Raw genomic sequence first — 11,903 nt, 5'->3', positions numbered from 1 at the left:
TTCTTTGTTTTCTGCCATAAGGGTGGTGTCATCTGCATATCTGAGGTTATTGGTATTTCTCCTGGCAATCTTGATTCCAGCTTGTGCTTCATTCAGCCCGGCATTTCTCATGATGTACTATGCATATAAGTTAAATAAGCAGGGTGACAATATACAGCCTTGATGTACTCCTTTTCTGGTTTGGAAATAGTCTGTTGTTCCACGTCCAGTTCTAACTGTTGCTTCTTGACCTGCATACAGATTTCTCAGGAGACAGGTCAGATGGTCTATTGAACGTCTTTTTATATACCTGTTGACTTTTTGTGTGTCTTCTTTGGAAAAATGTCTATTCAGATCCTCTGCCCATATTTTAATAGGGCATTGTTCTACTATTAAGTTGTGTGAGTTCTTGACATATTTTACATATTAATCCTTATCAGATCTATGGTTTGAAAATATTTTGCCCATTCTGTAGGTTGCTTTTTCATCTTGTTGATGGTTTCTTTTGCTGTGCAGAAGCTTTTTGTCCAGTTGTTTATATTTGTTTTTGTTGCCTTTGCTTTTGATGTCAAATTTTAAAAATCGGTGCCAAGACCAATGCAGAATAGCTTGAGCCTATGGTCTCTTATAGGAATTTTATGGTTTTAGGTCTTAAAGTCCTAAAATCCATTTCCAGTTAACTTTTGTGAATGGTGTAAGACAGTGTCCAATTTAATTCTTTTGCATGTGAATATACAGTTTTCCCAGCACCACTTGTTGAAGAGACTACCCTATCTGCCTTGATTATTCTTGGCTACCCTGTCAAATATTATTTGAACATACATGTATGGTTTTATTTTAGGGCTCTTGATTTTGTTCACATGATATAAGAGAGAGAGGTTAATTGTAGAACTGAATTCTTCAGAGAGAGGGTAGAGGGGGATTAGAGAAATTCATGTTACAAATGGAGGAGTGTTCATTTCTGAGAAGAGAAAGGTGAGTTGAGATAGTTATTAATTGTTCCTGGATGCTAGACTGAGGTGCTGCTTCAAGCTGGGAGTTTTGAGTTTTGAGTTTCACCATCTGCCCTATGCTCCCTCTCCCACGTCCCCATGTTCTGCTCTGCCTCAGCCGTTTGCCCTGCCTGCCCACAGAGAGATATTCCTCATACTAGTTTGCTTCTCATATGAGGCAAGTTATCTCCTGTCTAAGGGTTCATGTCCTCTACCAGAAACCCTCCTTTTCCAGCTTTATAAGAGGAAGCTTTCTTTAATTCTTCAGGCTATGGCTGAAAAGTTACTTTTTCCAAGAGTACTTCATTGAGCCCCTCCACTGCCCCCCATCTCAACATTTCCATCTTATCATCTTGTTTATTTTCTCTTTAGAATTTAACACAAGTTGACATTAATGTTGTTTGTTTGTATGTTTGCTTATTTATTAACTATCTCCATCACCTAGAATGTGAGCTTGAGGAAGGAGATTTGATGAACCTGTTTATTGTTCTATACTGCAGAGTTTATAACACAGAGAAGATAGTAGATATCTGACAAAGAAGTGGAAGAACAACACATCCTTTGTGACACTTGGTAAGATTGCCTCTTCTGGTTTCTCTCCTCTTATTTTTTCTTTCTGCTACCACCTTTTCAGTCTGGCTGATTTCTTATATTCTGTTATTGCTCTTTATGGAAGTCTAGATATTGGTCTAGCAAAAATCAGACTCTACTCAAAGCGCAAGAAATGGTGGAGGGAACTGTGTTTGAAAATGAGCTTGAACATGTTGTTCAGTTGACCCCCTTCATAGACTCATATTTTTTATAAACCTAAGCAAGGGTAAAAAATTCCTAAACACAATCAGCTTGTGCTAAAAGCTCCAAAGAAAGAGTGTCTCACTAGGAATGAGGATGATCAGAGTGTGAGTCAGCCTAAGGAGAAGCAGGAAACACACCCTTGGGGTCCAGGTTCATGCTTTTAGAGAGGCATGCCCTCTCCCTTTTCCTGAAACCACCTCTGGTCTGAGACCCTTGGACTTGGATGAGGCAGAGTAGAGGAGAGAGGGAAGCAGAAATCAGCATTTTAAGTTCCATTCTGATTCATCTGAACAGAGATAAATACTAATAAACTATTCGATATGGAGAGGGCCTGGAAGCTTTGAATAACCTTCCCAACTCTAAAAGTGGGAATTCTGAAAACTGAGGAAAGAGAGTCTCCCAGGAAGGAGACTGCTGTTCTAAGCTCACCCCTGACCCCAACTGCTATTTTTAGCAAATAAGAGAATCAGATAGAAATGCCTGCTTTCAGGGATAAATAATAATCTGCACATAATGTGGGAATCTTACCATTACTATAAACAATAACAGGGGAAAGACTGACCAAAACCAAGAGAAAAGAGAAGGAAATGGGATAGAAAGCCTTGATGGGAGGAGGGGAGTCATCATTACCTTTAAAAGATGTCGTGGGATGAATAACGACCCTCTATGTTATTTTACTTGGCAAAAGCGATTTTGCAAATGTGATTAAGGATTAGGAGATGCAGAGATAATACTAGATTACTCAGGTGGGCCCAAGTAATCACAAGGGTCCTTAACAGAGTACAGGTAAGAAAAAGATGCTGAGACAGAAGTAGAGGTCAGAAAGGAAGAAAGCCGCTGGCTTTGAGGATGGAGGCAAGGGCCGTGAGCCCGGGAATGTGGATGGCTTCTTGAAGCTGGCAAAGGCACAGAATCAGATCTCTTCCCAGAGCCCTCAAAGGAGGGAAGCCCTGTGGACCCACTTAAGACTTCTGTGCTCCAGAACTGTTAAAACTGTGTTGCTTTAAGCCACTAAGTTTATGGTAATTGGTTACAAGAGTAATAGGAAACTAATACAGATGATGTGTTTATAAACCTGGAAAGTCCAGGATTATCAAGACTTTCTTAGAGATGAAAAAGTTCATTAATACTTCTACTTATAAGTCAATGTGTAGAAATCAATTGCTTTTCTATATGCCAGCAAAAGCCAGTTAGAAAGTAGAATGAAAGAACGGATATGATTTTCTACATCCATGAAGGAGGGAAAGAAAAAGAAAACTTCCTTGAAATAAACAGCCTAGAAATGGGATACCTCAGTGGTTTTCAATGTTGGCTGCATATTATAATCTGGGAGAATTTAAAAAAAAATCCTGAAGTTCAAACTGCACCCCAAAGTCAATTAGAATTTCTAGGGGAAAGCCCTGACATTGATCTGTTCTTAAAAACTCCCCAGGGATTTCAGTGTGAGGCCAGATTTAAGAACCATAGAACAGACTTGTGGACTCTATGGGAGAACCCGGGGGTGGGATGTTTCGAGAGAACAGCATCGAAACATGTATATCTAGGGTGGGGCAGATCGCCAGCCCAGGTTGGATGCATGAGACGGGTGCTCAGGCCTGGTGCACTGGGAGGACCCGGGGGGATGGGGTGGGGAGGGAGGTGGGAGAGGGGACCGAGATGGGGAATACATGTAAATCGATGGCTAATTCAATGTATGACAAAAACCACTGCAATGCTGTGAAGTAGTTAGCCTCCAACTAATAAAAATAAATGGAAAAAAAAAAAAAAGAACCATTGGTAAACTGTCCTTGGGGTTGAGGGTAGGGAGTTGTAGTCAATCAGAGTAGAATAATCAAGCCCACACTTGAGGATTGAGCATCTGGACGAAGATGCTGCTCACAGCAATAAAAGGAGATGAATTCAATAGGTGCTGTGCAGACAACACTGAAAGGATTTGGCAACAAATTTAATGTGGAAAATGAAGAAGGCTAATTCAATGATTATTCAAAGGCTTCAAAACTGGTGGAATTTGATGTGACTGACTAATTCAAATAACTGTGTAGGGGGCTAGCTATCCAGACTGAGGGAAGAAAATTTGTTGACATGGGGAAATTAGAGAGATGGTGAGGAAACACACGTATTCTTTAAGCAGTTGACAATAGACATTTTAATCTCAGGAAAATTGGCATACCTAGAGACAATAATGTGGGCATCACTATCTCAGCTGTGAAACAGAGAGATAAAACAGCTTAACAGGAGAACCTGTAAGAAAAGAAAGAGGAAACAATAACCAAGAGAAAAAAATGCACAGAAATATAGCCTGTATGCCACTATATAGAATGTATGCTGCTATATTTAAGGGCTTCCCTTTATAGTTCAGTTGGTAAAGAATCTGCCTGCAATGCAGGAGACCTGGGTTCGATTCCTGGGTTGGGAAGATCCCCTGGAGAAGGAAATGGCAACCCACTCCAGTAATCTTGCCTAGAGAATCCCATGGACAGGGAGACTGGTGGGCTATTGTCCATGGGATTGCAAGAGCTGGACACGACTCAGTGACTAAACCACCACCACCATGCTACTATGACATAGAATTGCTGTAACTAACAGAAAATATGATTTTGGAAAGAGGTGTTCTTCAGGTTCAAAACACAAAATTAATATAAATTTAAAAAAAGAAAAGAGACTAGGGAAAGGCCATTGGATTCATCAGTAGCAAACCTACAAGTTTAGTGACATTAAGTGTAGATGAGAATGTGAAATCTAGCCACTGAAAGTACAAGGCGTATTTGGAAATATTGATGATTTTAGCCAATCAAATCTAGGTTAAGAGAAATGGATGCGCCTTCCCAATTGATCAATTAAATTCAATAAATATGTATTGAGCATAAAACACAATGCTTAAGGTTATGGAAGATATTGAATTTTGAAAGCATCATTCACGATGCCATAAAGCACTTGTATTTTGGAATGCAGTATTTCAGTTGCTTTGATGCATATTTTGGTGGCTTTGTAGGTCGCTAGTCACTTTGAATAAATGTCAGTGAGAAAGTGCTGGCATGTGCCAAAAGTCCAAATGTAATCAAAATTCTGCCTCATCTGTTGCATCCTAAAACTACCTCAAGACATGCAATATTTATTTTCTTTGATATAACAACTTTTTGACCATAGTTTAAAAATGCATTTTAAGTTATTTCTGAAGATGTTTTCTGCGGGCATATCAAACAAATTTGCACTCTTGGCAGATAATATTAGGGCTAGAAAGATTAGATGACTTGGCTAGGAGATCAAATAGCATTTGTGAAGGGAAAGATCAGATTTGCAGACCTTTTACCTGGCCTAAAAGGATTCTTATATTTTGGTAAAATATATAAAAATACATAACATTTAGAGACACCCTCCTCCCCCAGTTTATAACGCTTCGAAGCCAGTAAAAGTTTATTTTTTCTGATGAGAAAGCCAAAGGTAGGTATGCTTGATTGGTAAGAGTCTGACTTTCTTGCTGTTAATGACTCAGGCACACAAACTCCTTCGAATTTGTGATACCAGCCCCCACCCAATTCTGCATTTTGTGACATTTTTTGCATTCAGTTGATGGAAGGGAAAGCAGAGTAAGCAAGAACACTCATTTCCAAAAAGCCTTGTCTGGAAAGTAAAATAAATCGCTTCTTAATATTCCTTTGATGATAATTACTCACAAAACCACAACTTCATGAAAGCGGCCTGTGTGGGAGAATGGATTTTATGGATAGAGAGCAGTCTCTCCCTTACATTGCAAGTGAGATTTTAAAAATCAATAATTTAATTCAACATTTTAATAGTAATTCTAAGCTGACACAGCTAGAAACTAGTTGCTAAGGGAGATCACGGCATGATCCTTAAGCCCCTTGGATTGTTTGGCTTCATTTTGCAAATATTATGAAACCTCATGCTTTTTCTTTAGTGGCACTTCTAGCCTAGTATCTAATTTATTGATACGCACAATTTCTCACTGTCTGAATACATTATACAAACATGGTAGCATAAATTCTGCAGGTGTCCCATCACTACTGTAATTATTTGTCATGTTCTCACCTTTTCCTTGGCTTGTCAGTGCTTTATCATGCAAGAGAGATTTTTTGTTGAAGAACTTTTATGGAAGCAGTTTCATTAACAATAATAAAGCACACCTCTCATCAAATTTGTTTTAGCACAGATTTCCTGTAGCTGGTAAAGCGCAGGTCTGCAGGACAAGCAGTGGAGACCAGTACGGAGGCTATTGAACAAGCGCCTGCATCTCTGCTGTCGTCGGCCCTGGGTGCTGGGGTCTGCAGTTCCACACTGTGATATGGTAGATGCCAATTTTAATAAGGAAAAGAAAGGCAAGTTGTGCTAATATGCAAATATTCTGAAGCATTCTAGTGGAGCTGAGCTGATTAAACTGCTTATTATGCTGAAGACTCAAACAGAAGAAAAGAGAAGCAAGACTTTTTTCCCCAAAGCAGGGCTGATCATAGACTTATAGCCTCCAGGTGGAATATATATCCTGAGTTCTTTCTCCAAGCAGTAGACACTGCAGGGTTTTATCCTTGCATGTCAGCAACTGCAGCGTGAGAGGGAATGCTCATGGCTGCTTCCCATGGGTCAAAAATTCATTACGATTTCCCTTTTCATTGTGTTCCTGCTGATATATTTAATTTAGCAGAATGAAATGAGGTGAAAGGAAAACAGAAACTGTGATAAAAATATTTTGGCATTTTGACAGCCTTTATTTTCAGAGAACTGTAGTGTCTCAGGAACTCTGAACTTGATTTCTTCTCTCAGTCAGCATGTGACTGTGCGAGCTGGACAAGGAAATATTCTGAGCACATCCCTTGGCCCACTAGATTCCTTGTCCATAAAATGAAAATAATAATGTTGAGAAGGTTCATGGAAGAGAGTTATAATAGAGGATGAGCAATACTGAATTGTAGTTTTAAGGTAGAACCTGAGACCAGCTATACAATGTCTATAATTCCTCTTATTTTTCTAAGAGTTTTAAATTTTTTTCTGCTTAATATTCTGCATTTCACTGTGCTTTAGAGCATATGCCAGTCATTGGCTTGTTCACTCTCAGGTCCAAATCCGATTTTCTTTAATAATACCAGACAACACAGGCTGGTGTAGTGTGGCGGCGGTGGTTTAGCAGCCCAGTCGTGTCCAACTCTTGCGACCCCGTGGACTGAAGCCTACTAGGCTCCTCTGTCCATGGGATTCTCCAGGCAAGAATACTGGAGTAGTCTGCCGTTTCCTTCTCCAGGGGATCTTCCCGACCCAGGGCTGGAACCCAGGTCTCCTGCATTGTAGGCAGATTCTTTCCCCACTGAGCCATGCCGACTGGAATAATGCCAGCCTTTGTCAGTAGAGGGCGCTGGAGGAATGCTGCAGGACAAAGGGGATGTTTCCATACATTTTTAAGCTTAATTTTATATCGGAGCATCGCTGATTAACAATGCTGTGACAGTTTCAGGTGCACATCAAACATCTCAGCCACACACACACATGCATCCATTCTCCCCCAAACCCCCAACACCCCCCGCCCCCATCCAGGCTGCCACATGACATTGGGTTGCGTTCCCTTGCTACACAGTAGGACTTGTTGGTTACTCGTTTTAAAGATGACAGTGTGTACACGTGATCCCAAACTCCGTAACGATCCCTCCCTCCCATCCTTCAAAGGGGGCACGCATTGATTCTGGCGCTTTTCTCTCTCCTGCAGCAGTGGGCAGCTCGTCACGAGTCTCAGCACCACCACACTGGGTGTTTCCAGGAGGCTTGCTGCTACTTCCACAGGCACTTCCTACTTGCTAACATTGACCTTGACCCCTAGGGCCCCACCAAGCATCTTCCCATCCAACGAGCCACCATCACATGGCTCCAAGGAGATCTGACAGCCTCGGAGGAGGCATGCCCTTCCCAAGTTTGCTCCTTCCTGGGGACTCTCTCAGCCCTCCTAGTGGCTGTTTTCCTAGATCTGCTATTCCTGTATCCTTTAGAATTCACTTTCCCTTTCCCCCTAGTGAGAGGATCCCCCTTCTCGCAGGGTCAAAATTCCTGATATTACAAATTACTCACGTAACATCTGTCTCCCAGTAGACCCTGACAGATGCAGAGCGCTTCTAGAATTTTCCTTTGTGACTCGGGTTGTCCGAGCAGGGACTTTGGCACATATAGTTGGTTCTAAATTCTATCCTTGACACCAAGGTGCCAGGAGTAGCTGGGTCTAGTGGCAGGACCTTTTGATGTTGATGAATGTGTGTTACGTATTATTGAATATTAAGAACCTACCAGGAGGAGGTTAAAAAAAAAAAAAAAACAGATGGAGGAGATGCCAGAGGAAAACTTAGGTCTGGATTTGCACGTCTCGGCTCTCTTGTCAGAGTCCCGTGTGGGATGGTGCTCAGCGGCAGGAAGGAAGTGAGCTGGGACTGAGAAGGATGTTGCAAGGACTGTATTTGTTCATTACTTTTGAGCTGAGCTTGTTCATCCCATCATCTCCTTCCACCGAACTGGTAAACGCTCCTAAGAGTCAGAAAGACTGTGTTCCCTGTCCTCCCTCTTTATTCTGATGACAACTTGGTGACCCAAGTTATGTAGTTTGTCCCCAAGCCTAGGTATTACAGCAAAGACGGTACAGTATCTGAAATGTGTGTTAGTCGCTCAGTCGTGCCCAACGCTTTGCGACCCTCTGGACTACAGCCCACCAGGCTCCTCTGTCCATGAGATTTTCCAGGCAAGGATACTGGAGTGGGTTGCCACTTCCTTCTCCAGGGGATCTTCCCAACCCAGGGATCGAAAGATCTCCTGCACTGCAGGCAGATTTTTTACTGATTGAGCTACAAGGGAAGCCCTCTGAAATGTGTATCAAAGTGATGTTTGTAAATCACATGACATAGTTACTTTCTATCTTTTCAAGGTATTGTATTAATAAAAAAAAGTCAAACACCAAAGAATGGGTTTACTAAGAAGTGGAGATGTTTGTGAGAAAAGCATAAACTGCAATTCTCTATCAGCTATCTATTTCGGTATAAAAATTACCCTAGATCTTAGCAACTTAAGTCTGTGCATGCAAGCACAGTTGGTTCAGTCGTGTCTGACTCTCTATGACCCCATGAACTGTAAGCCACCAGGTTTCTCTGCCTGTTAATGGGATTTTTCTGGTAAGAATACCGGAGTGAATTACCACGCCCTCCTCCAGGGGATCTTCCTGACCCAGCAATCAAACCCAGTCTCCAGTCTCCTGGATTGCAGACAGATTCTTTACATCTGAGCCTCCAGAGAAGTCCTTAAATCTATAGCAACTATTAATTATTTAGCACAGTCTCTGAGGGCCAAGAATTTGCGAGAAGCTCATCGGGTATTTCTGGCTTGGGGTTTCTTATGAGTTTACATTTAAGATGTTGACTGGGGTCATGGTTATTTAAAGGCTTGACTGGGGTTGAAGGATCTGATTCCAAGATGTGTCATTACTGGGCTGGCCAGTTGGTCTGGGCAGTTGACAGGAGGCCCCAGTCCCTCATTAACTGGACCCTCTGTAGGTGCTGCAGTGTGCTCACAGCAGGATGACTGGCTTCCCCAGAATGAGCTATTCAAGAGGAAGCAAGGATCAAGCCCTTGAAGTTATATGCTGTCACTTCTACTGTATTCTGGGATCTCTCAGAACAAGCCTGGTAAAATGTGGGAGAAGACTGTGCCAAGGCATTCATCTAGGAGGTGCAATCACTGGAGAGTAGCTACTTGCTGCTTCAAGAGGAGAAGAACACATTCAGAAAAGCACAATGTTTCTGGATGGGAAGACCCCTACTCTGCAAAATGTCAGTTCTCCCTATATTCATATATCAATTTAATGTTAATACTAATTTAATCAAGCTATTGACTTTGGCAAATTGGCTATACTAGTTCATCTGGAAAAGTGAGTTCACTAGACACATAGTATTTGAGTTCTGAAAAAGAGGATGATTAGGTGGGCATTTGCTCCATCAAGCTGTTACTGTTTGGAAAGGTATAGTAACCAAAACATTGTAGTGATGCTGGATCAGGAAGGATTCAATAACCTGGTTAAAATTGTAATAAACAGTCTGACTCCATTTTTGATGCCTGCAGGCGGTTTGAAGCCCTGCGCCTCTCTCCTCCCCTTCTGCTCACATCTGGGCAAACTGATAAGAAGGCCCAAGCGTTCCCTTTTTGGCATCAGCGTGAAGTTAAAACCACAGAAGATTGTGCTTGTCCATGGAAACTCTCACCCTGGCCCCATCCCTAACCACCATAAAAACCTTATCACGTATTAATTGTGTCCCCTACCAAATTAGTGTCTTAATGTCATAACTCCTTGTTGTTCAGTCACTCAGTCGTGTCACTCAGCACCATGCACTGCAGGATGCCATCCTTCCCCATCCTTCCCCATCCTCCCCCATCCTTCCCCATCCTCCCCATCCTCCCCCATCCTCCCCTATCCTTCCCCATCCTCCCCCATCCTCCCCTATCCTCCCCCATCCTTCCCCATCCTCCAGTAAATACTGGAGCTTACTCAAACTCATGCCTATTAAGTCAATGACACCATCCAACCATCTCGTCCTCTGTCGCCCCCTTCTCCTCCTGCCCTCAATCTTTCCCAGCATCAGGGTCTTTTCCAATGAGTCAGTTCTTCTCATCAGGTGGTCAAAATATGGGAGCTTCAGCTTCAGGATCAGTCCTTCTGATGAATGATCAGGGTTGATTTCCTTTAGGAGTGACTGGTTTAATCTCCTTGCAGTCCAAGGCACCCTCGAGTCTTCTCCAACACCACAGTTTGAAAGCATCTATTCTTTGGTGCTCAGCCTTTGGTATGGCTCTCATATCTGTACACGATTCCTGGAAAAACCATAGCTTAGACTAGGACCTCAGAATGATGGGAACTTGCTTGGAAAAGGTTTTTTTGTTTTTTGTTTTTTTTTTGAACAGAGGTAATCAAGTTAAGTTAACGTAATGAGAGTGGGCTTCTTTAATCCAGTATGACTGGTGTCCCCATGCACACGTGCTGAATTGCTCAGTCCCATCTGACCCTTTGTGACCCTATGGACTGTGACCTGCCATGACCTCTGTCCATGGGATTCTCCAGGCACGAATACTGGAGTGGGTCGCCATGCTTTCCTCCAGGGCATCTTCCTGACCCAAGGATGAGAACCCACGTCTCTTAGGTTTCCTGCATTGGCAAATGGGTTCTTTTTTAACATTAGGGCCATCTGGGAAGCCCCAGTGGTTCTATAAGCAGAAGAAATTTAGGGACAGACAGCTGGACAGAGAGAATGGCATGTGAAGATGAAGATGCATTATCCAGGAGAGAGGGCTGGTGCTGATCCTGCCCTCAGGCCCTCAGAGGAAACCCACCATACTGACATCTTGACCTCAGACTTCTAGTCTCTGAACTATGAAACAATTACATTTCTGTTTATTTAAAGCCACTCAGGATGGGGAACACATGTACACCCATGGCCGATTCATGTCAATGTATGGCAAAAACCACTACAATATTATAAAGTAATTAGCCTTCTATTAAATAAATTTAAAAAATTTAAAAAAAAAAGCCACTCAGTCTGTGGTGCTTTGTTACAGCACACCCAGCAAACTAATACAGATTGACAGCCTGCACCCTTTCCACGTTCCTGAAGGCATCTTGGCCCTGCTTTGGACCCTACTGTGCTCCCCCCGAAAACTTCATTGTGTAAATAGGAAATCTTTCCTAGCCTCTTGGGGAGTGTGTGTGTGTGTGTGTGTGTATGATCATCAGTCTCAGCTTAGCAATTAAACCAGCATCACCCACTGCTGTAATGACCACAACAGGAATCCAATTAAGGGCTCACATGTTTGCAGAGGCAGCATAACAGGGTTTAAAGCTTGCCTTGGAGCCTGATACCTAGGTTCAAATTTAGTCCTACAAACGACAAATTCCATGATTCTGGGTAATTCAGTAATCCTTATAGGCTGCATTTTTCTTCTTTAAAATGGGACTAATAATAGTAATGCTTCATAGGGTTATTTGAGATTAAGTAGTTTAACTTTTCAAAGTGTTAAAAAAGTACTTAGCATTTAGTTAGCATTTAATTGTATTTGTTAAATCTATGAAAATTTAATGAATGATAAATGAAACATTTCAAGTTAGCAAAT

General features: G+C 42.0%; 1 long non-coding RNA gene across 1 annotated transcript; it reads right to left on the bottom strand.

The window, feature by feature from the left end:
• Positions 1-3,894: 3,894 nt before the first annotated feature.
• Positions 3,895-7,896, bottom strand: LOC110147206 (uncharacterized). The gene is made up of 3 exons (XR_002316781.2): positions 7,836-7,896; positions 5,817-6,062; positions 3,895-4,007 (listed from the first exon to the last, which is right to left on the bottom strand). It is a non-coding gene; the product is annotated as an uncharacterized lncRNA (long non-coding RNA).
• Between the last annotated feature and the right edge of the window lie 4,007 nt (positions 7,897-11,903).

Source organism: Odocoileus virginianus, chromosome 17 (assembly GCF_023699985.2).
Source record: "Odocoileus virginianus isolate 20LAN1187 ecotype Illinois chromosome 17, Ovbor_1.2, whole genome shotgun sequence".
Classification (NCBI taxonomy): Eukaryota; Metazoa; Chordata; class Mammalia; order Artiodactyla; family Cervidae; genus Odocoileus; species Odocoileus virginianus.
Note: the sequence above shows the minus strand (reverse complement) of the source record. Positions and strands in the feature narration are given on the sequence as shown.